General features: G+C 45.8%; 1 protein-coding gene across 2 annotated transcripts in view; it reads right to left on the reverse strand.

Annotated features, from left to right (window-relative positions):
- Nucleotides 1–25,211, reverse strand: part of RBM20 (RNA binding motif protein 20) — a 534,741-nt gene that overhangs the window by 501,404 nt on the left and 8,126 nt on the right. Inside the window, exon 2 of one of the 2 annotated variants that reach the window (XM_068258700.1) lies at nt 14,022–14,127. The exons of the other annotated variant lie outside the window; for it this stretch is intronic. The gene's annotated coding sequence lies outside the window, so the exon portion shown is untranslated. The remainder of the gene's footprint in view (nt 1–14,021; nt 14,128–25,211) is intronic. 2 annotated transcript variants of the gene reach the window in all.

A 25,211-nucleotide genomic window follows, 5' to 3' on the forward strand; every position in this document is an offset into this window, starting at 1 on the left:
AGGGAAGGAGGTTGTCGTTCAGGATTTCACGATACATGGCTCCGTCCATTTTCCCGTTAATGCGATTAAGTTGTCCTGTGCCCTTAGCAGAAAAACACCCCCAAAGCAAAATGTTTCCACCCCCATGCTTGACGGTGGGGACGGTGTTTTGGGGGTCATAGGCAGCATTTTTCTTCCTCCAAACACAGCGAGTTGAGTTAATGCCAAAGAGCTCTATTTTGGTCTCATCAGACCACAGCACCTTCTCCCAGTCACTCACAGAATAATTCAGGTGTTCATTGGCAAACTTCAGACGGGCCTGCACATGTGCCTTCTTGAGCAGGGGGACCTTGCGAACCCTGCAGGATTTTAAACCATTGCGGTGTAATGTGTTTCCAATGGTTTTCTTGGTGACTGTGGTCCCTGCTAATTTGAGGTCATTCACTAACTCCTCCCGTGTAGTTCTAGGATGCTTTTTCACCTTTCTCAGAACCATTGACACCCCACGAGGTGAGATCTTGTGTGGAGCCCCAGAGCGAGGTCGATTGATGGTCATTTTGTGCTCCTTCCATTTTCGAACAATCGCACCAACAGTTGTCACCCTCTCTCCCAGCTTCTTCCTAATGGTTTTGTAGCCCATTCCAGCCTTGTGCAGGTCTACAATTTTGTCTCTGACATCCTTGGATAGCTCTTTGGTCTTTCCCATGTTGGAGAGTTTGGAGTCTGCTTGATTGATTGATTCTGTGGACAGGTGTCTTTTATACAGGTGACTAGTTAAGACAGGTGTCCTTAATGAGGGTGACTAATTGAGTAGAAGTGTCTAACCACTCTGTGGGAGCCAGAACTCTTAATGGTTGGTAGGGGTTCAAAAACTTATTTCACTCAATGAAATGCAAATCAGTTGCTATCTTTTATTTACGGTTATTTTTTCGATTTTCCTTTTGATGTGCTATCTGCCACTGTTAAAATAAACCTACCATTGAAATGATACTGTTCTGAGACTTTTCATTTCTTTGTCATTGGACAAACTTACAAAATCAGTGAGGGGTCAAATAATTATTTCCTCCACTGTACATTAATAAACCGGTTACATTAAGTTTGTGCTTTGTCCTGTTTTCAATTACTGTATTTCAACATTAATACAGAGTTTATGGTAAGTATACAGTGTGAGGTATAGTACTGTTTTTTTTAGCTAGGTCTATCTTTAACATTGACGCTCAAGCAACCAGAAACTACACTTATCCGGCACAAGCCAATCCCAGTTGGTGCTGGATAATGGGGATTTTACTGTATATGTATTAGAAGTTATATTTTATCTATTTTCTTCAATGGTCCTCTGAAAAAAAATAGAAGTAGTCGTGTGTATGTATGTATGTATGTATGTATGTATGTATGTATGTATGTATGTATGTATCTGTGACTTTCTTTCACTATAGTGAGCCTGGCCTCCAACAGAGGAGGGTTGTGAAGGAGGGAAAGGGAATCGCACAGGTCCTTGGATGTTGTAGATAGAGGAACCAGTGAACTGCTGCACCAGGTATTTATATTTTTTAATGCAATAACTCCAACTTTAGTTTTCATTATTAATGCATTTATTAGATATGGAGTTTAGATTTTTTGTTTGTTTGTTTGTTATTCACATGATGAGAACAGTGGAGAGCCAGTATTAGAGCACTGGCTAATAGTGGACAGCACAAGGACACCAGTGTTGGGCTGGTGCCTATACAGGCGTGAAATAGCTGTTGTAATCTGCAGTTGTTTCTCCTCACAATTGACGGAGAGGCCCTGCTCATATCCGGGACTTCCCCTTTTATTTAATATTGTGAGAACCTTGTAAAAATATTTTTAAACTGGTGACCGTCTGGCAGTAAAGCACGCAGCACATCAATCTCTGCCCTGACAACATTGTTTTGGAAGCTCTGTAAAAGGATGTTTACATCAGACTGAAAACAAACTGCCAGTCTGCCCTGCATACTCCACAACATTACCCTGCGTGTCCTCAGCCCAGCCACCAGTCTGTGTATTCTCATTTACCTACTATACAGCTATCTGCCAACTCTCCCCTCCTTACATACTCAGTGGAAGAAGCAGAGACCCCAGCAGCACAGAGTACATCAGGGGAGGAGAGGTAGATAATGGAAGGAGCAGAGTCCTCCAGCAGCACAGAGTATATCAGGAGAGAAGAGGTAGATAGTGGAAGGAGCAGAGTTCTCCAGCAGCACAGGGTATATCAGGAGAGAAGAGGTAGATAGCGGAAGGAGCAGAGTCCTCCAGCAGCACAGAGTATATCAGGAGAGAAGAGGTAGATAGTGGAAGGAGCAGAGTTCTCCAGCAGCACAGAGTATATCAGGAGAGAAGAGGTAGATAGCGGAAGGAGCAGAGTCCTCCAGCAGCACAGGGTATATCAGGAGAGGAGAGGTAGATAGTGGAAGGAGGAGAGTCCTCCAGCAGCACAGGGTATATCAGGAGAGGAGAGGTAGATAGTGGAAAGAGCAGAGTCCTCCAGCAGCACAGAGTATATCAGGAGAGGTAGATAGTGATAGGAGCAGAGTCTTTCAGCAACACAATCTACCTCTCCTCTTCTGATGTACTCTACTCTGTGCTGCTGGAGGACTCTGTTCCTTCCACCATTTACCTCTCCTCTCCTGATATACTCTGTGCTGCTGGAGTACTCCGGTACTTCCACTATCTACCTCTGATATACGCTGTGCTGCTGGGGGACTCTGCTCCTTCCACTATCTACCTCTCCTCTCCTGATATACTCTGTGCTGGTGGATGACTCTGCTCCTTCCGCTATCTACCTCTCCTCTCCTGATATACTCTGTGCTGCTGGAGGACTCTGGTATTTCCACCATCTACCTCTCCTCTCCTGATATACTCTGTGCTGCTGGAGGACTCTGCTCCTTCCGCTATCTACCTCTTCTCTCCTGATATACTCTGTGCTGCTGGAGGACTCTGGTATTTCCACCATCTACCTCTCCTCTCCTGATATACTCTGTGCTGCTGGAGGACTCTGCTCCTTCCGCTATCTACCTCTTCTCTCCTGATATACTCTGTGCTGCTGGAGAACTCTGCTCCTTCCACTATCTACCTCTCCTCTCCTGATATACCCTGTGCTGCTGGAGGACTCTGCTCCTTCCGCTATCTACCTCTTCTCTCCTGATATACTCTGTGCTGCTGGAGAACTCTGCTCCTTCCACTATCTACCTCTCCTCTCCTGATATACTCTGTGCTGCTGGAGGACTCTGCTCCTTCCACTATCTACCTCTCCTCTCCTGATATACTCTGTGCTGCTGGAGGACTCTGCTCCTTCCACTATCTACCTCTCCTCTCCTGATATACTCTGTGCTGCTGGAGGACTCTGGTATTTCCACCATCTACCTCTCCTCTCCTGATATACTCTGTGCTGCTGGAGGACTCTGGTATTTCCACCATCTACCTCTCCTCTCCTGATATACTCTGTGCTGCTGGAGGACTCTGGTATTTCCACCATCTACCTCTCCTCTCCTGATATACTCTGTGCTGCTGGAGGACTCTGCTCCTTCCACTATCTACCTCTCCTCTCCTGATATACTCTGTGCTGCTGGAGGACTCTGGTACTTCCACAATCTACCTCTCCTCTCCTGATATACTCTGTGCGGCTGGAGGACTCTGGTACTTCCACCATCTACCTCTCCTCTCCTGATATACTCTGTGCTGCTGGAGGACTCTCCTCCTTCCACAATCTACCTCTCCTCTCCTCACATACTCTGTGGTGCTATTGGACTCTGCTCCTTCCACTACCTACTTCTCCTGATATACTCTGTGCTGCTGCTGGAGAACTCTGCTCCTTACACTAACTCTCCTCTCCAGATATACTCTGTACTACTTGATGACACTCTTCCTCACACTATATAGAGGCCCTCTCACTCTCAACTTGTGTTGCTCAAAATTATCATTAGTTTACATTTCAGGTGCCTTTTGAATGGGTGTCCTTCAAAACCGTCCATCTCCGTATTAGCAACTGGACATGCTGGAAAACCATGCTGAATGGTATTGTATATCCTGCTACGGGTATTATTATTATTTAGTATTTATATAGCGCTGACATCTTCCGCAGCGCTGTACAGAGTATATTGTCTTGTCACTAACTGTCCCTCAGAGGGGCTCACATGTCTATGTATGTATTGTTGGGTGGGAGAAATACCTCTGTAAATGGACAATTGTGTGTAAAAAAATCAAAAGATTGTCATTTACAGAGAGATTTCTCCCACCCAGCATGGGTATGTGTAAAAATACACCCCAAAACACATTGTACTACTTCTCCCGAGTACAGCGATACCACATGTGTGGCACTTTTTTGCACCCTAACTGCGCTAAGGGGCCCAAAGTCCAATGAGTACCTTTAGGATTTTACAGGTCATTTTGCGACATTTGGTTTTCAGACTACTCCTCACGGTTTAGGGCCCCTAAAATGCCAGGGCAGTATAGGAACCCCACAAATGACCCCATTTTAGAAAGAAGACACCCCAAGGTATTCTGTTAGGACTATGGTGAGTTCATAGAAGATTTTATTTTTTGTCACAAGTTAGCGGAAAACTGACACTTTGTGAAAAACAAACAATACAAGTCAATTTCCGCTAACTTGTGACAAAAAATAAAATCTATGAACTCACCATACTCCTAACAGAGTACCTTGGTATGTCTTCTTTCTAAAATGGGGTCATTTGTGGGGTTCCTATACTGCCCTGGCATTTTAGGGGCCCTAAACCGTGACGAGTAGTCTGGAAACCAAATGCCGCAAAATGACCCTTGAAATCCTACATACCCAGCTGGGTGGGAGAAATACCTCTGTAAATGGACAATTGTGTGTAAAAAAATCTAAAGATTGTCATTTACAGAGGTATTTCTCCCACCCAGCATGGGTATATGTAAAAATACACCCCAAAACACATTGTACTACTTCTCCCGAATACGGCGATACCACATGTGTAGCACATTTTTGCACCCTAACTGCGCTAAGGGCCCCAGAGTCCAATGAGTACCTTTAGGCTTTACAGGGGTGCTCAAAATTTAGCACCCCGCCCACTTGCCAGGACAGTTAACAAACCCCACAAATGACCCCATTTTGGAAAGAATACACAACAAGGTATTCCATGAGGGGAATGGTGAGGTCATTGAAAATTTTATTTTTTTTTGTCACAAGTTAACGGAAAATGACACTTTGTAAAAAAAAAAAAAAAAAATTCTGCTAACTTGTGACAAAAACTAAAATCTATGAACTCACCATGCACCTCACATAATACTTTAGGGTGTCCTCTTTCCAAAATGGGGTCATTTGTGGAGTCTGTCCTGGCATTTTAGGGTCTCTGCAATCATTACATGTATGGCCAGTATTAGGAGTTTCTGCTATACTCCTTATATTGGGTATACGGGTAATGCACTCTGAGCTGAAAGGAAAAATGAACAGCAAACATACCTTGCTCCACATCAATGGCAGATCTTCCTCCACATCAATGGCAGTGATAACTTCAGGAGAGAGACACCCCGTGCCACCCTGCACTCAGGGTGAGCCACCAACTTATGTGACTGGGCCTCAGAACTTTAGTATACAGCATTATGCCTGTAGTATACAGCAATATGCCTGCCAATATAGATGACTCTGTGTGGCATTAAAGTATCATCATAGGCCCAAAGTAAATCATATATAAACCGGGGGTGTCCACACTCAAGGGAAATTCAAACATGCCGTCTTATATCGCCAACCCAGGACAGATCAGCAATATCAAGCATGGAAACCGATCCTTCTTCCGACTTTTATGCTTACCTGTTTGTTTGGTTTTCAAGCTTACCTCTCCTCCCCCTGGGACAATGTGCGAAGACCACTGAGTGTGTGCCTACTCCTGTGTCTGGAGTTCCCTAGGTTCTAATAGCGTACCTGCTCGTGGTACCTCTCAAAGCACTCCCCTAGGCATAGGCCAGGCTGGTCAGGACATTTGGGACAATAAAAAATGGTGTCAGTCCTTCTTCTATCACTGCTGCAGACACGACAACGTTTTCTTCGGATGCGTTGACCTGGGGTACTCGGAAGCTGATAGGTGTAATGCCTTCCATGCAGTCGGCTAGTTGCATATGGGGGGGGGGGGGGTCCAGAACGATCTGTTCCTGAAATTGAAGGAAAGATCCAGTTCTCCCAGCTTTACTGTAGAGAACAAAGCTGTTGTAAACTGCCAATTGAATCAGATAAAAAGACACTTTCTTATACCAGCGTCTTGTTTTCCAGGAACTTAAATAGGGCGCTAACCTCTGGTCATTGAAGTCCACCCCTCCCATGTTGACATTATATTTGTGGACTACAAGGGGCTTTTCAATGACCTCAGTTGCCCGTTGAATTTGGACTGTCGTGTCTGTGTGAATAGTGGACAGAAAGTAAATGTCCCTCTTGTCCCTCCATTTCACCGCAAGCAGGTCGTTAGTACGCAAGGCGGCCCTCTGCCCCCGTTCAAGTCTGGTGGTAACGAGCCGTTGGGGGAAGCCCTGGCGACTAGGCCGCGCAGTGCCACAGCATCGGATTCCTTCTAACTTTAAGTGCTGATAGAGGGCCACACTTGTGTAATAGTTGTCCACATAAAGATGGTACCCCTTCTGGAACAAGGGTGACACCAAGTCCCACATAACCTTTCCACTGCTCCCCAGGTAGTCAGGGCATCCGACCGGCTCCAATTTTGAGTCTTTTCCCTCATAGACCCTAAAACGACATGTATAGCCTGTGGCCCTTTCACAGAGCTTATACAGTTTCACCCCATACCGGGCGCGCTTGCTTGGGATGTACGGTTTGATGCCAAGGCGCCCGGTAAAGCGTAAGAGGGACTCGTCTACGCAGATGTTCTGTTCAGGGGTATAAGCATCTGCAAATGTTGATGACAGGTGGTCTATGAGGGGCCGAATTTTGTGGAGCCGGTCATAAGCAGGGTGGCCCTTTTCATGACAGGTTTTGTCGTCGTTGAAGTGCAGGAAGCACAGGATGGACTCAAATAGTGTCCTGGACATGGCAGCAGGGTACAAGGGAACATGATGAACTGGGTTCGTAGACCAATACGACCGCAATGCATTCTGTTTCATTAGTCCCAAGTGAAGGATAAGGGCCAAAAAGATTTTAATGTCGGAAACTTGGACTGGTTTCCACCGGAAAGGCTGGGCATAGCTGCTCTCCGGGTGCTCGGTGATGAATTGTGTGGCTTTACGGTTGGTCTCAACCACAATTAAGTCCAAGAGAACCTGGGTGATCACAGCTGCAAAAAGTCTAGGGCCGTTCCTAGATGAGCTGTCGCCACCTGGACTCCAGACTGGGCGGTGAAAGGGGGCACTACGGGTGCGGCGGAATCAGGGGATTGCCAATCTGGATGTGCCAGCACCTCTAGGAGTCTATGGGTACTACGGGCCCGTCTTCTTCTTGGTGGCTGCGACGGGGGTACTACTGCACGTGCCACCGTACCAGTTTCAACTTCCATGCTGGCGCTCACCACTTCACCGGGGGCCAACGGAAGTACTGGTACCAAGTCCAGGAGATGCTGCGCTGCTGTTGCCTGCCTCACCAAGAAAACTCTCATCAGCGCTAGCACCACCCTGCTGCCCTTGAGGCGGACCCTGCGCCACCTGCGGTCTAACGACATGGGGTCTGGTACGCCTGGCTCTAGCCGGGACCAAAACCTCGTCATCACTTTCGGTCAGAGAACCACTGCTTTCCACAGGTTCAAATTCGGACCCGGATGATTCGTCGGCTGAGTCTTCCCAAACGCTCTCATCTGACTGGTCCATGTACCTGTATACCTCCTCATCGGAGAAACCCCCTTCTTGCCATTGTAGACTGCTAAATTTATGGGGTTTTCCTCCGAGATTACCCAGAAAAAAAAAGAGCACCTACCTAGCAAAAGGGAGTATTTGAGAGGTATTGGGGGTGGTGGCGAGTGGGGTCTCAGAGGCAATCAAACAATCACGGGACAATCAAAGCCGATCACGGGACAATCAAATACAATTACAGCACAATCGAATCCAATCACAGCACAAGCAAATCTGATGCACTTGGAAGGTGATGGGGGGTGGGGGTGGTGGTGGGGGTTGGAGGGAAGTGGGGTCTCAGAGGCAATCAAACAATCACGGGACAATCGAAGCAGATCACGGAACAATCAAATACAATGCACTCGGACGGTGATTAGGGGGGAGAGGGGGGGGTCTGAGGGCGATTTAAGGGGGTGGGGGGTTGATCAGGAGCCCGCACGGGGCAGACTGAGTCCTGATCTGATGAGAGGCAGACACAGGGGGTTACTGATCGTAGATCAGTTAGTGATTACTGGGGAGGATAGATGTAAACAATGCGCAGGGGATGTAATCAGGAGGGGGGTCTGAGGGCAATCGAGGGTCTGGGCAGGTGATCAGTTGCCCCCGCGGGGCAGTTAGGGTCTGCTCTGATGGGTGGGGGTGCTGAGGGGTGATGGACAGGTGATAGACAGGTGATCAGAGGGGGATCAGGGGGTAAGGTAGCTGTATACAGATGTATACGGTATACAGGGGGGTAGTCTGGGATGGGGTCTGGGGGTGATCTAAAGGTAGGGGGGGGGGATCAGGGGTGATTAGGAGACAGTTAGGGACCTAAACTAAGGGATAGCGTCGATAGTTAGTGGCAGGTGGGGGGGGATGGGGGTTTTAGAGGGGTGCAAGGGTGCTGGCAGGGGTCTGCTGGGGTGATCGGAGGGGTCTGAAGGCTGGGGTGGGAGATCAGGGGGGCTGTGGGCAAAAAAAACAACTGTGTTGTATATACTTACAATAGCTTCCTCCTCGCTGGTGGTCTCTGGAACAATGAGACCACGAGGTGAGGAGGAAGCATGTATAAGGCACTTTGTTTACCTAACAAAGTGCCTTATACGTGTTGATAGGCGGAAATCTGTAATTCTCCGCTCGCCGGCGCTGCTAATTGGCCGGTGAGCTGGAGGCTAAATTGCCGGCTATCGATCCCCGGCGGAGGATCGCGTCACGGATGACGCGATCGCTCCGCCCATGCCCGTACAAGGACCGCCGCCTCTCGTACATGCGGCGGTCCTTGCGGGATCCACTTTCCGGCCGCCCATGTGCAGTGGGCGGTCGTTAAGTGGTTACACTCTATGCGAAGTGCACCAGACTTTGCTAGCACAAAACTTTTGATCAGCTGTGCACTGCGGTGCGAACCCAGTTGGTGCTAAACTTATCACGCCTAAACTTATCACGCCTAAACTGAGTTTAGGCGTGATAAAGGGCTTTTCACCAGCGTGCTAACTGTTAGCACCACTTTGTGAATCAAGCCCCAGGTGTGTACTGGCATGGTAAAGATCAACTTTACCCAGAAAATTCAAGTATGCATGGTTGTTTGTAAGCGAAATCGCATGCTAGATGCGTAAATCTCACATGAACCCTCAAAGCTCTCCCCCCCAGCATTCTCTATACCGAAGCCCTGGACCAGTCAGATTACAACCATCCTAACATAACAGGTCCCCTTTGAAAGTGGCAGGCTGAGATGGACCACTTGGAAACAGCCTATCCATGATTCTATAAATAGAGCGGCTCCACTTTTGGAAACCACATAAAAACCTAATGCTGTAACATATAACATAAGCTGCATGCATGGAATACATGACATAGAAGGCTCTGAAAGCGTCGTGCCTCCACCGGTCTGTCACGTACTCCAAGTTCGTCATGAAGTCACTAAAAGTGCGCAGAATGCCTGGGACAGCCTCTTATTCGGCTTGTAAACTGGTTGACCTGTGGCTTCTCCTCTGTTATGCATTGTTCTTCGCTCAACATTATGATGGAAATAATGCCTTTCCTCAGTTCAATAAAATGGGAATGCAGCTATTTTTATATGGGGTGACACCAACACAGACTCAACCTGCAGGGTAACTGCAAGTCTCAACAAACCAGCAACCTGCACCAAAAACGTTATTGCATTGCTGCCATGATATATACTCCTACATACCCAATATTGTTTTACTAATTTACAATACCATCTAACACAACACACTGCCATCTAATCTAGCTGCCCAGAGTATCATGGGAGCTGCCATCTTGCTTCCTGCAAATCTATTTTAACACCTATTTTAACAATAGATTCTCAGCCAAGATCACGCTGGTGTGTGTACCTACAATTACACTGTTTCCATGGGGAAAGGGGAGTGCTGTCACAGAGAATCAATTAAACAAGTGAGAATAACATCTGAAATAAAATAATCATACGTATTTATTCTTGGCTCAGTTGCCTGGCAGCCCTGCTGAATTTTTGGGTTGCAGAAGTGTCTGAAGTGCACCAGAAACAAGCATGCAGCCAATCGTGTCAGTTCTGACATTATTGTCAGAAACACCTGATCTGCTGCATGCTTCTATGGGTCTATGGCTAAAAGTATTAGAAGCAGGGGATCAGCAGGATAGCCAAGCAACTGGTATTGCTTAAATGCAAAAATATTTATATATGACAGCCTCCATATAACTCTCCCCTCGGGTTCACTTTAAAGAGAATCTGTAACTAAAAACAATCCCCTGGGGGTACTCACCTCGGGTGAGGGAAGCCTCTGGATCCGATCAAGGCTTCTCCCATCCTCCTGTGTCCCACGGTGGTCTCGCTGTGCCCCTCCGAACATCAGGAATGTACATTTTAACCTTCCCTGCTCCAGCGCAGGCGTAGTAGTGGCTCTCCACTCGGAAATAGCCAAGCTCTGTCGGTCCGCTGTACTGCTCAGGCGCAAGTCTCCTGTGCCTGCGCAGTAGAGCGGACCCGACTGGAATCAGCTATTTCTGTCTATTTCTGTGCAGAGAGCCGCAACAGCGCCGCCACTGGAGGAGCCTTGTCAGGCTTGTCGAGCCAGGATTGCGGGATGCTTCAGGGAAACCAGCGCTGGACTGCCTGCAGCTACAGGGATGTGGAAGCCTCATTGGGACCCTGAGGCTTCCCCCGCCCAATGTAAGTACCCCCCAGGGGACTTTTTTTTGTACAGAGTCTCTTTAAGGCTACATTTCCACTTGTGCCATTTTTCCATGAATATTCGTAATAAAAATTTGCATTAGTATGAAAACCAATGATCGTGAATAGCTTAGTTCCATTTCATTTAAATTTTGGCATGATTGTATGTGAAAAAAATAAAAATAAATGCTTGCTGCATTTTTTTTTTCATAATATGCATTTTTTTTTTATGCGTTTTATTACCAGAAAAAAGGAATTAGTAAAGCTGTCACTAGGCAGAACAGATAAATTAGGGCCATTGCCTAAAATCACATGCAAAGATCATTAGTAGAGAACGTATTTAAATTACAATGTGTTTTTTTCCTTCTCAACCTTAGAAAATTCAGATACGATTTTCATAAAGCAAAAAAGCAACTCTACAGTGCAAGAACATCTAGAATTCTGCTACAACCATCCACTCCTGCCACTGAACAGTTGCATTTGAATAGCAAGGGCTAGGTTGTGTTGCAAAACAAATTTTCCAACAATCACTTTGACGGCTAAGCATGATTGGAAACCTCACTGACAGGTCTCTGGGTGACAAAGCCTGCAAGCTACAGTCCAGCCACAGAAATAGCCGGTCATACCCGAGTACATAGGTATGGTGTAAAACAGATCAGGCAGGATAATGCATGAGTAAAGTTTTGTGAATCAGCCCCATATTGAGCTAATGCCGCACCTGAAGCAGGGTCTCTAGGGATCTGGTTTAGGGACACGGGGTAGTTCACAACATCCTCTGCATCCCCTATTATAACACCACTGGCTATATGTAGGGTAAAATATAAACATTTATGTAATGGTCCTTTAAAGCTGGGGGTCACACTGTATCAGATGAAAAAAAAATCCTGTAATAACTGATCCGTTTTCCTTTTATTATGGCATACATTTTTTCATCAGTTTTTTTCCATTCTGTTTTGCCGTCGCCATCTGCTCGGTACCTGTTTCCATCACATTTGCGTTACACCGATGCCGCTCGGGTCTATCCAAGAGCCCCATGAAAACCATCAGGCTCCCACTGCATTAAAAAACAAACAAACAAAAAAAAACCAACAATGGGAATCCTCCCTGAGCACCAGGACCACTCAGTGAACCAATGACAATCCTCCCTGGGGAGGAAAGATTGCAATTGGTCTATTGAAAACCAACTGTAGCCTGATGCTTCTTATGGGGCTTTCAGGTTTGTATACTGATTCTTCTTCCATGTAGCGGCAGAGGACCCGATTGGACGGCAGCAAATGAGAGTATTCACAAGTAATGTATGTGGCGGCCAGCCTAGTGAGAATAGACACTGTCCGTTATCATAGGCTAGCAAAGATGCCCTTGTCGCCATCCACTTCAGGACCCAAACTTGTGTTTCACTCACTGAAACACACAGAAAGGACACCCGAGGTGAAAATAAACTAATGAAATAAACGATTGTATCTATCTTCCTTCTCCTAACAATTACTTTTTTAGATATTCCACAGTTTTATTTTAGGTTTAAATCTACTTTTTTAAAGTTTTAACTGTTTTATTGTTTTTGCTCAATGACACATTAATGGAGTATGCCAGAGCTAAAATCTATGATCTATTGACCCTTTTTATCTCTTTTCTGCTCTCAGAAGCCATTTTCTGCTAGGAAAGTGTTTTATAGTTGGAATTACTTATCAGTGAGGGTCACACTGTAGTCACTCCCTGTCTGAGTCAGGACTGAGAAAGCAAAAAATGGAACACAGCATAGTTATTTGTGTGCTAGGCACTGACACATGTCTATCTCATGTCACATGTCACTTTGGGTATCCTTTAATGTGAACAGATCCTATTCTTTTGCATAGGATCCATTCCATATGTTTTTTTCCGGGGGAGGGGGGGGGGGGGGGGAAACAAATGTGATCCCAGTGGAACTGGATGAAGATTTTTAGCACACCTAAATGTAGGTTTATACCATGGTTTTTGAATTAACATTTGTCATGTACCCGAATTACTTTTACTTTAATGCAAGGGTGTTGTAGGATCATCAGCAAATTATCAGCAAAAAAGAATGGTTTCCAGGTAACCACACCATATCATCACAGCAGTATACAGATTATGTCACATAGTGAATGATATTTTAACACACGACACGAGCACTAAACAATTAGTTCTCCTTCATGTGACTAATAATGAACAGCTTAAAGGGATACTGTAGGGGGGTCGGGGGAAAATGAGCTGAACTTACCCGGGGCTTCTAATGGTCCCCCGCAGACATCCTGTGTTGGCGCAGCCACTCACCGATGCTCCGGCCCCGCCTCCAGTTCACTTCTGGAATTTCTGACTTTAAAGTCAGAAAACCACTGCGCCTGCGTTGCCGTGTCCTCGCTCCCGCTGATGTTACCAGGAGTGTACTGCGCAGACACAGACCATACTGGGCCTGCGCTGTGCGCTCTTGATGACATCAGCGGGATCGAGGACACGGCAACGCAGGCGCAGTGGTTTTCAGACTTTAAAGTCTGAAATTCCAGAAGTGAACCGGAGGTGGGGCCGGAGCATCGGTGAGTGGCTGCGCCAACACAGGATGTCTGTGGGGGACCGTTAAAAGCCCCGGGTAAGTTCAACTCATTTTCCCCTGACCCCCCTACAGTATCCCTTTAAGCAGCAGGCGTAAAATCATGATGAGCTCCTCACACCAAATGCCACCAGTGTGGGCCAGAGACAGGCAGGCAGGGGGGTCTGCTAACACCTTTACTTGCTTTTTTTTTCTTTTTACAAGCCAGTAAATATCTGAAAGGATCCGGTTCTCACAGCAAAAGCCAGACTGAGGCGATTAGCAGATGTTCAGCACTGAGAGGCTTTTCATCAAGTTACTGGGCTCAGCAGGAGCAACCAGCCATCCAATGTGGACCACCATAATCTTCCACTCTTCAAGTGAGGGGAAGCAAATCGCTGCTAGGCTGAAACATCTGTACAGTAAAGATTTCTGCATTTGGATGACTCTACCATACCTGTTTTTTAGGTTTTGTTTTGTTTTTTGCAAGTCTCGTGATACAAAATGCATTTTTCCACATGCAATGTTTTTACTTACAAAGAGGAGCTGCATTTTCTGCGTGATATGGCTCCATATGGCGGATGTGGGTTCCCCAGGATTGTAGAAACAAACAGTAAATGTAGTAAGAGGGCAAATGAGGAGGCTAAAAAAAAAAAAAAAGATAAGAAAATTACAGTATAGGACGTGAGACTTCAGAAGATGATTATCATACAAAGGAAAGTTTGTTTTGCAGGTGGGGTGAAGAACAATTCTAGGCAGTTCAGGTGGCTTGTTCATATCCCCAATCAAACATAAGTGTAGTTTTCATATTTTTAGAAAAAACTGTAGTCGGCACAAGGACGCTTCACCTCAGATCTCCCACTGTTTTCAGGAGGTGTTACCAATGGAGGAGGTCATTTATGTAAACACAATGAAAGAGATAAATACCAAAAAAGCTGCTGCAATTCTAAAAGTCACACGACACAGCATCTTACAGTGAGACCTGCACCAGATCAGCCTTTAAAAGGTAGCCATACACTGGTCGATTTGCCATTAGTTCGACCAGCTGACAGATCCCTATCTGATCGAATCTGATCAGGATCGTATGGCTGCCTTTACTGCAAACAGGTTGTGAATCGATTTCAGCCTGAAACCGATCACAATCTGTGGAGCCGCCGCTGCCGCCTGTCCCTCCCCCACCCCCGCGCATACATTACCTGACGCTGGCTCCCGGGCATCTTCTCCGCATCTTCTCCACGCTGCACCCGCTGCATCCCGGCGCTTCCTGTGTCACTCTGTGACCAGGAAGTTCAAATAGAGTGCCCTCTATTTGAACTTCCTGGTCACTGCAGTGACAAGGAAGTTCAAATAGAGTGCCCTCTATTTGAACTTCCTGGTCACTGCAGTGACAGGAAGCGCCGGGATGGAGCGGATGCAGCGCGGAGAAGATGCGGAGAAGACGCCCGGGAGCCAGCGTCAGGTAATGTATACCTGATCGGATTGGCCGCTGCTAGCGACGCGCTCCCTACCCGCGGGCGATCGAGGGTAATTTCCCGCACGGTGCGTTCGACGGACCGATCCGATTTCGGGAGGAAATCGGATCGGCGGGTGCGTTTAGCGCGAATGATTGGCAGCAGATTCGATCCCAGGATCGAATCTGCTGTCGAAACGGCCGCAAATCGGGCCAGTGTATGGCCACCTTAAGTCAATGGGAACCTATAAAAAATAATTCAATCAGATACTTACCTAAGGAGAGGGAAGGTTCTAAGGACCAGTGCACACCAAAAACCGCTAGCGGATCCGCAAACGCTAGCGGTTTTTGAAGCCTTTTTTTCAGAGCGATTCTAGGCATGTTTAGAAAGATTTTCTAAACTTGCCTAGTGTTTTTTGGCGCGTTTTTGTGTAGCAGATTTTATATATTGTTACAGTAAAACTGTAACTGAACAGCTTCTGTAACAAAAATGCTTGGAAAACCGCTCTGTTCTAGCGTTTTTCAGAGAAGTTTTCCACTTTCCTATACTTTACATTGAGGCAGAAACACCTCAGAAATCTCAAAAACGCTGCAGGACCAGAGTTTGCGTTTTGGGGGAAAACGAGCTGCTCTGGTGCACCAGCCCATTGACTAACATTAGCCAACTGGTTTTCCCCCCGAAAGCATTTTAAAAAAAGCTCAGAACCGCTCGTGCACACCAGCCCAAAGTCCTTTTCTACTGGCTCTGGAATCCTCAAAAACAAACATTCCGCAAGGCTGTACCTCACAGAACTAAATATGTTTCCACCTGTGGTAAATTTCAGAATGTAAATTCAGGTGAGTAAAGATTTTACAATGAGCAAACACTGAATTAATTAGGGGGATATATATATTTATATTTTACACACAGGAAATAATGGAAACACCTTGAAAATCAACAAAATATATTTTAATATTGTGTAGGTCCACCTTTTGCGGCAATTACAGCCTCAATTCTCGGAGGTATTGATTCATACAAATTGTGAATGGTTTCCAAAAGGAATTTTAGCCCATTCTTCAGTTAAAACACCCTCCAGTTCTTTTAGAGATGATAGCGGCGGAAATCGACTTCTTACTTGAATCTCTAATAACGACCATAAATGCTCAATAATGTTGCAGTCTGGGGATTGTGGTGGCCAGAGGAGATGCTCAACTTCATTAGAATGTTCCTCATGCCATTCTTTAATAATTCTAGCTGTATGGATTGGAGGGGAGCATTATCATCTTGAAAGATCGCATTCCCCTCCGGAAAGAGTTCTTGAACCATAGGATGAACTTGGTCGCCCAAAATTCCTAAATAGTCTCTGCTGTTAATTCTTCCATGAAGGGAAATCATTGGCCCGGCGGATTTCTAAGAAATAGCACCCTAGATCATCACAGGAGAAGGCAGTCTGGATGAAATGCTTCTTTCAGCTGTCTCCAAACGTACACTCGGCCGGAAATAAGGTAAACGATGATTCGTCAGAGAAAAATCACATTTTTCCACTGCTCAAGGGACCAATTCTGGTGGTTTCTACACTGCTCTAAACGCTTGTCTTTGAAAGCAGAGGTTTTCTAATTGCAGTTCTTCCGTGGAATGCAGATCTGTGCAGCTCCAGATGAACAGTTTTTGTGGAAACTGGGTTATGTAGGTGTTCATTCAGCTCTGCAGTGATTTTAAGAGCTGTGGTCTTGCAAGCTTTTTTAACAATTCGATTCAGAGTCCGACGGTCTCTCTCAGACAACTTCAACTTTCGGCCACAACTGTGCTTTGCTGAGGATGTTTTCCTTCTCTTTCAAAGGCAGTCATTACTTTTGAGACAGTACTTCTTGAAATGCCAAGCATTTGGGCAGTTTCTGTTACAGTAGCGCCTGCCATACGAGCACCAACAATTTGGCCTCTTTGAAAGTCTGAGAGATCTGCCATTTTTATAATTTATAACTAACTTAACTTTGGTTTTAATATCTGTAAAAAACAATTATTTTAAATAAACAGATCAAATAACAAAAATAAAGTGTCAAGTTTTGATTGCTTAAAACATGTTCAAAGATTATGATGCCAAAATGTTAGGGGTTTCCATTATTTTGTTCAACCCGTGTGTGTGTGTGCGTGTATGGAATGATTCATGTAAAATGAATGTATCTTCTGGCCGCCAAATGTATCGCAACCTAGTTCATTTAATGACATTAAGCCGGCGGCAATGAAACAGATGAAGCCGCCGGCTTTTGCTCTGCCTCTCTCTCCTTCTCTTACTATTGGCAGCCGGTGGGGACACGCGTGTCCCCTCCGGAGTCGTTCGTCGCAGCAGGGAAGCCTGCCGTTCTTGCAGAGTGGGTGCTGGCAGAAGCAATGTCTGCAGCATTCTCCGCTCTGCTTTCCCTGAGAGAGGGGTGGGGGGGGTGGGGGGGTGGAGTAGAGAGAGAGGCAGGGCAAAAGTCGGCGGCTTCATCTGTTTCATTGCCGCCGGCTTAATGTCATTAAATGAACTAGGTTGCGATACATTTGGCCGCTGCGCTGCGGCCAGAAGATACATTCATTTTACATGAATCATTCCATTCCTCCCATTGGCCGCAGCGCAGCGGCCACTTCACACATTGGCCGGCCAGAACCCGAAGTGGCCGGCCAGAACTAGAAGTGGGGTTCTGGCCGTAACATATATAACCTGTGTGTGTGTGTAATATATATATATATATATATATATATATATATATTTATTTACATTAATATCACTACAGTCCCTCTTTAAGCATCACTTATACGTCTGGGTAGATCTTAACCCCTAGCAGACCAGCCATCTTGTATCTACACAGTGAGCAGCTGTCAGTTCTCAAACTGACATATCTATACGGAGCAGTGGTACTGCTGCTGCCAAAGTCTCACTACTAATCAGCTTTGAAACCTGCTGCTATACTTACTACAGCTATATGTGTAGCGCAAGCAACTGGCACTTTGCAAGTCACAGAGTGTGTGCGTGCGTGCGTGCGTAAAATGTTTTATTATTATTATTGAGTAAATAATACATTAACCCTTACAGTACCGACATAAGGGAAAGGAAAGGGAATCTGTAACTTTAATTAAAATAAAAATCCAGATACTTACATCAGAAGAGGGAAGTCTATGGATTCTAATGAGCCTTACCCTATACTCCTCAGCCAGCCCGATCCACCGCTGCCCCCTCCTGAAGTACCTTGCCCGGGGTATCAGATAAAAATGGCACACAGCACAGATGTATAAATCATTGACGCGTTATGTAAAAGGCTATTTAGCGTTACGAACGTTAAAAATTGGAGCATGGGCTGAAATAGTACAAGCTGCAATTAGCAACAAGGAAGTTAAACTGTGGCATCCGATAAATAGCGAGCGCCTTGATTTACCCTCCTTGCTGCTAGTCGCGGCTCGTACACGCTCAGGCATGGCGGCTAGTGTTAGGCAGCGGGGGTCGGGGGGAGAGTGTTAGGCAGCGGAGGATCAAGGTAGCGTGGGCTAGGCAGCGGGGGTCGGGGGAGAGTGAACTGGTTTGAGCAGCGGAGGTGGAGAGAGAAGGGTTAGCTACAGTGAGGATTCAGCGTGCGCATAATCACCTTGTCCCGGCGATCACACCTTCACTCCCTCAGTTAGTTTGCAGGAGTCCTGCATCCAGCTAATCACCATGCAACTTCATTCCTCGCATGTTGATTGGCTGGCTGCTGGACTCCTGCAAACTGATTAACGCAAATCGTCCAAGTGAGAACGGGCCCATAGGGTATTATGGCACTAGCGCTTTAACGCTGTGAATGGGGCCTAACACTGTGTTTACATACATGTATCAACATTGGAATGCAAAAAAAAAAAAAAAAGATACTGTTATCTCCCGTTTGGATGCATATTTGAAGCTAAATTGCAGGACAAAGTGCCAAAGGAATCTTTTAGAGCAAAGTAGAAATGCTGACTTTCAGACCACTTTAAGGACCAGAGCAGTTGCGACATTTTAGTCCCAATTCAATCAGCAATAGCTTTATCACCACTTGAGACTCTTCAGTATGCTATGTTTTATTTTGGGGCTTTTTTTCCGGGAGAAATGAGTCTTTTAAGAAGTACTTTCTCCCAAGAATAATTGTATTTTCTATACGTAAAGGAAGATGAGATGGGATGCATTGCAAGCCTCACTTCGCGCACTTCCTCCTTCAGAAGGAGGAAGTGTGTGGTGAGACTTGCAATGCGTCCAATAGGACACATGCAAGCAGTTTGGAGGACAGGGAGCACCACGGACTTATGGGTAACTAACCCCTTAAGATCCAGCCGCACACCTGAGACAATTAAGCTTCATTTAAATCACGAATTTGAGTCCTTAGGGACTCGTAACAACTTGTGAGCCCATGCCTGCATGGAGGCAGTCTACTGAAATCTACACCCTGGCAGAGATAGGAGGACATAAATAGAGCATAGATTTCAATAGCTTGCATCCAGAACACCTTAATAGATAAAAAAAACTACTGCTGGTGGGAACTTGATGGTTAGACGGATGGCTGACAGCAGTACACTTAACTGCTTGAAGTATATGAAATTAAAAATGAACCATTTTAACTTTTTTGTAAATTTAACTCCTTGATTCATTTGACCACTGCTGCTCAATTAAAAGGTTAACTAATCACATAAATATCCAGCCAAACACTTGCATACAGCTGTACACAAAAGTTTATATCATCATCATGATATACAGATATTACAAAGAATCCAACATCTTAAAAATAAGGTGTCAAAGCTTTCCTAAAGGCAGCACAAACGCATATATTTGCTAGAATTATGACAGGGCCAGTTGGAATGGAGCAGGCATCCTGCGGCCATTAAATCCAGGACTTGGCTGTGAACTAGCCCCCCATGTTATGCTCCCTGCTGTCGGTGAAGTGTGGAGCCTGCAGGAAGAGTCACTGGCCCAGCTGTGTGCTCTCCGAGAGAGTCCCCCTGGCACCTGTTCAGCCCATTCTTTTCCTCATAAAAACTCTTGTTTAGGATTCTTGAGTTACTCGCTGGGGCTGCCCACATTCTCCCCTCTCGAATGTGACAGAGAACAATGGTGGTCATTATGGATTGGAAGATTTGGGATGTTTCTCTTAGCATTTACACAAACAGCCTCAAAATGCTACATAAGTTGTAAAAAAGAAAGGACAGTGCCGAAGCCTGCAGCCACCTGCTGGGGTAGAGTTGATGCTAAAATTATTGAAATATGAAAATGGAATAAAAAGAAAGCAGCATAATTTTCAACAACAACCATTGTACTGATATATTCTAATATTTAAGACCAAATTAAAAACTGGAATCCCGTAGGTGGTTATACAGTACAGATTTATTTAACCACTTCACATCTATACCTTATTTTCCCCTTAAAGAGAACCCGAGGTGTGTTTAAATCCCTCATAAATCACAGCCATGCTGTGAGGCTGTGTTTACATCTGTAGTGTCAGTCTCAGCTGCTCCCCCGCCTCCTGCATAGCTCCGGTCCCTGCCCCCGTCCCTTCCCTCCAATCAGCAGGGAGGGAAGGGATGCAGGCGGGGACTGGAGTTCTGCAGGAGGCGGGGAGAGCAGCAGACTGACACTATAGAGATAAACACAGCCAGGTCTGACAAGCTGTTTGTCAGCAGCGTGGCTGTGATTTATGAGGGATTGCAGAGTGCAGGGGGACCTTAGGGAGGTTTGGGATAGCAACAGAGGCTGGGCTGTATAGGCAGATCCAGCCTCTGTATGCAGATAATATTCTTCAAACCCACCTTGGGTTCTCTTTAAAGGGAAGGTCCAAGCAAAAGAAAAAAAAATTTACGCATTCGCGCTAGTGTAGGAACACTAACATACATTTTTACGCATTACTGGTTCAATGCGTAAAAATGTACGCATTGAACCAGTAACGCGTAAAAATGTATGTGTTAGTGTTCCTGCACTAGCGGGAATGCGTAAAAATGTACGCAATGCGGCCCGCCGACCTCCGAGGTCGGCAAGCTGCCAGCAGGGGACTGGAGCAGCAGTGAGTGACTACGAGGGCACAGGATGGCTGCATGGGGCTGGTAGAAGCCCCAGGTAAGTGAAACTCATTTTTTTATTTTGCTTGGACCTTCCCTTTAACATGAACCTCCAGACTAAAAATCTACTCAGCAGCACTGAAAAGGCTTGGCGTTTTTGTTTAAGTTTCACAGCATCAGAACTTTGTTTTTCTTACCCAAGCCTCATTTTTAGCTGCACAGAAGCTAAGCTCCGCCCCACCCAAAAAAACTGACAGGGCACTTTTCCCCTGATGCTGTGCAAAGCATGATGGGATTTCCGATGTTTGAGTTCTCCTTCTGCTGTGTTGGCGCAAATTTGTTTTTTTTTTTTCATTTTGAATCTGAGATTTGAAGCCTAGCATGCAGCTGGGAGGGGCGGTCAGGACACAGGACAGTTGGGACTGTGTCTCATGCTCCCTGTCACCTCCTTTCAACCAAAAAGATGGCTTCCCCAATGAAATCACAAACATCTGCCTGTTCTTTTAAAAATGGGTGAGTAAGAGATAATATTACCTATCTATGCATTTGAATTAACATAACTAATGTAACTTAATGACAGTATGTTTGTTTAGGCTGAAGTTCCTCTTTAAGGGCAAAAGCAGTTTTACTTTTTAGTTTTATCTCCATTTAACGGGCAGTAACTTTATTGTTAATTATAACACCATATGTATTGTTTTTTTTTAGGACAAACTAAAATCCTTGGGCAGCATTTTATCCCATGAATAATTTTATTTAAAGGGGTAAATAAAATAGAACATTTGTTCTGACTCAGTTTTTCAACTGTCATGTTAAATTTAAAAAGTGTTGTTGTAGATAATTAGCAAAGGTGGAGAGGACAGTCGGCACGGTTGCCAAGCCTTTAATTGTGCTATGCAAATATAAAAAGTGTACAATACAAAATTATTACCACTTCGACACTTGACCTTTACTTAACAGTAATCTCTTCCTGACACCTAACCCTAACCTACCCAATAAAATAATAACCCATTCAGGTTTCTTACCCTTTAAATCCTCTAACCCTAACAACTAAAGCTATCCTCCTCAAGGGCCAGTTTACAGTGCATGCCCTGTGTCAGTGAAACAGATGCCGCCCAGATGTGGTGCTAATACAATATAACAGCAAACCCTCCATTGCAGCGCACATCGTCTCTGCTGCTGTTTCAGAGCACAGCAGATGCATTGCTACAACACGGAGAAAAGCACAGAATCTGCCCGGCAACTGATGTGCTGACACAGTGCAATCACTGTAAACCGGCCCAAACACTAACCATAACTGACAGAACCAGGGCCGTGGAGTTCGAGTCGGAGCATTTTTGGGTACTTGGAAGTCGGGAAAAAAATGCACCGATGGTCAATGACATGCAAATAATTCTGCGTTGATGCGGATTTATGCAAACGTATGCACTCTCTTTGCTCATGAAATCAAATAATTTGAGATGTTAAAATTTAGTTTGGCGACTACGAATTAAAAAAAGTTTTATACATACCTGGGGCTTCCTCCAGCACTCATCAGGCCAATCAGTTCCTCGCTGTCCTCCTCCGCCACCTGGATCTTTTGCCCCAGTAATTCAGCCAGTAAGCGCAGTACGGCCACGTGTCACTTCCACAGCCAGGAACATTCTGCACCTGCGCAATAGTGCTGCGCAGGTGTAGTACGCTCCCGGCGGTGGAGTGTGTGCATGCGCACTACGCCAGATTGGCTTAAAGAGGAACTTCAGCCTAAACAAGCATACTGTCATTAAGTTACACTAGTTATGTTCATTAAAATAGATGGGTAATATAATCTCTTACCCACCCTGTTTTAAAAGAACAGGCAAATGTTTGATTTCATGAGGGCAGCCATCTTTTTGGTTGAAAGGAGGTGACAGGGAGCATGAGACACAGTTCCAACTGTCCTGTGTTCTGATCACCCCTCCCAGTTGCTAGGCAACGTGAACAACAACATAGGAAATCCCATCATGCTTTGCACAGCATCAGGGGAAAAATGCCTGGGCAGTTTTCTTTGATGGGGCGGAGTTCAGCTTTTGTAAAGCTAAAAATTAGGCTTATGTAAGAAAAACCAAGCCTTTTCAGTGCTGCTGAGTAGATTATTAGTCTGGAGGTTAACTTTAAGTACCTGGACCTATAGCAGAAGATCCAGGTGGCGGAGGAGGACAGCGAGGGACTGATTAGCCTGAAGGGGGCTGGAGGAACAAACACACAGACAAACACAGAACATTTACATTGCGCTTTTCTCCTGGCGGACTCAAAACGCCAGAGCTGCAACCACTGGGGCTTGCTCTATAGGCAGTAGCAGTGTTAGGGAGACTTGTTCAAACCGCCGGTGTGCACCAGCCCATTGAAATACATTAGCCAGGCGGATGCGGCCGGCGGATCGCATCCAAAACATCTCAGTGTGCACTGGGCCTGATAGAGGAAGAATACCCTCATTCTCCTGCAGAGTACCTGCACATCGCTCTTACATGTACCCACAGTTACATTGCCTAGGGACTGATAGATGTTCTTTGTTCCTGACTGTACCTTCTACAAGTACTCTTACCAAGGTCTAGTTTTAGTCTATGACTAAAGGGAATAAATATGGCAGTCTACATATCCTTATATCCTTCTCACTTCAGTTGTCTTTTAAAATTCATGAGCGTTGGCAGTTAAGAGATGCATTTCACGTTACACACTTTCAATCAACTAGATTGTAATATGCAAATTAGAGGAGTCGGAATCGGTGGAATCCTAAACTGAAGAGTCGGAGTCGGCGGATTTTTGTACCGACTCAACAGGCCTGGATAGAACTAACGGACAATTGCCTTTTGTCATCAGTTTCTATCATCAGCGTCTGGCACAATATCCTTCTGTCGGTAGCCAATAAGCCCTCCAGCTGATTATGGTAGAGCCTGCTCATGATTTGGTGCCTGAATCCAAACACCCAAACCAAAAATAGGATGCTGAATCCTGCTGAATTGATGTGCTTTAACGATTGGGGAAGCACAACCCCCCCCCCAAAAAAGCAGCAGTCCAATATTGACTCTCACTGCAAAACAATGCATTAGTGGGAGTGGCGACACTGCTTTCTATGCAATGTCTGAGGTTCATGCTTACTCCATATTAGGATTCAGACTTATGAAAGTCAGTGCAAGGACAAATTGCCCTATACTATGATGGACATATGACTATAGCAGGGATTAGATTGTGAGCTCCTCTGAGGGACAGTTAGTGACAAGACAATATATACTCTGTAAAAGTGTTGTGGAAGGGGTCAGCGGTGAGCGCTATATACATTTTAATAGTAATGATGATGGCCAACTGGTACAGGAGTGGAACGATATTAAGACCCCTATCCACGCTGGTCTGAAATTGGCCATGGCCAACAATAATAACCACCATGGTCGAGAATCAGGCTGTCAGCCCAACGTGGGTACAGCAACATAAGAATTGCTTAAATCACTTAAAGGGACTCCGAGCTCAGAAAAAAAAGGAAAGCTGTACTCACCAGGGGCTTTTTCCAGCCCAGTGCTGGTCGGGAGGTCCCACGCTGGCGTCCTGGCTCCTCTTCTTCACCCCGCTCCGGAATGGCTGACAGGCCGCAGCCCGGGCGACACTCTCCCGAGTGTCGGGCTGCTCCTTCCGCATATGACGCGGATTACGTCACACGCCGGCCGCCTCGCGTCATCACGGCGGCCGGCGTGAAAGTACTGCGCATGCGCGCTTTGTTCGCGCATGCGCAGTACTTTCACGCCGGCCGCCGGGATGACGCGAGGCGGCCGGCGTGTGACGTAATCCGCGTCATATGCGGAAGAAGCAGCCCGACACACGGGAGAGTGTCGCCCGGGCTGCGGCCTGCCAGCCATTCCGGAGCGGGGTGAAGAAGAGGAGCCAGGACGCCGGCGTGGGACCTCCCGACCAGCACTGGGCTGGAAAAAGCCCCTGGTGAGTACAGCTTTCCTTTTTTTTCTGAGCTCGGAGTCCCTTTAAATACAGGAACCAAAGTATTAATTTTCTTTTTAAAGGACTCCCAAAGTGAAAAAGGAACACAATCTTTACTTACCTGGGGTTTCTTCCAGCCCTTAAGGTGGCCACACACCATACAATTTTTTAAATATCTGTTCAATTTAAGAATTGCAATCAATTTTTCTGACTGATTGTAACATTTCAAAAATAGGACCAATGTACCACACACCTATGTTCAATTTTTTCCCCAATCATGATAAAAATGATTGGAAACTGAGAAAATTGCTAGGGTGTGTATATTAAC

Source organism: Hyperolius riggenbachi, chromosome 10, assembly GCF_040937935.1.
Source record: "Hyperolius riggenbachi isolate aHypRig1 chromosome 10, aHypRig1.pri, whole genome shotgun sequence".
Lineage (NCBI taxonomy): Eukaryota > Metazoa > Chordata > Amphibia > Anura > Hyperoliidae > Hyperolius > Hyperolius riggenbachi.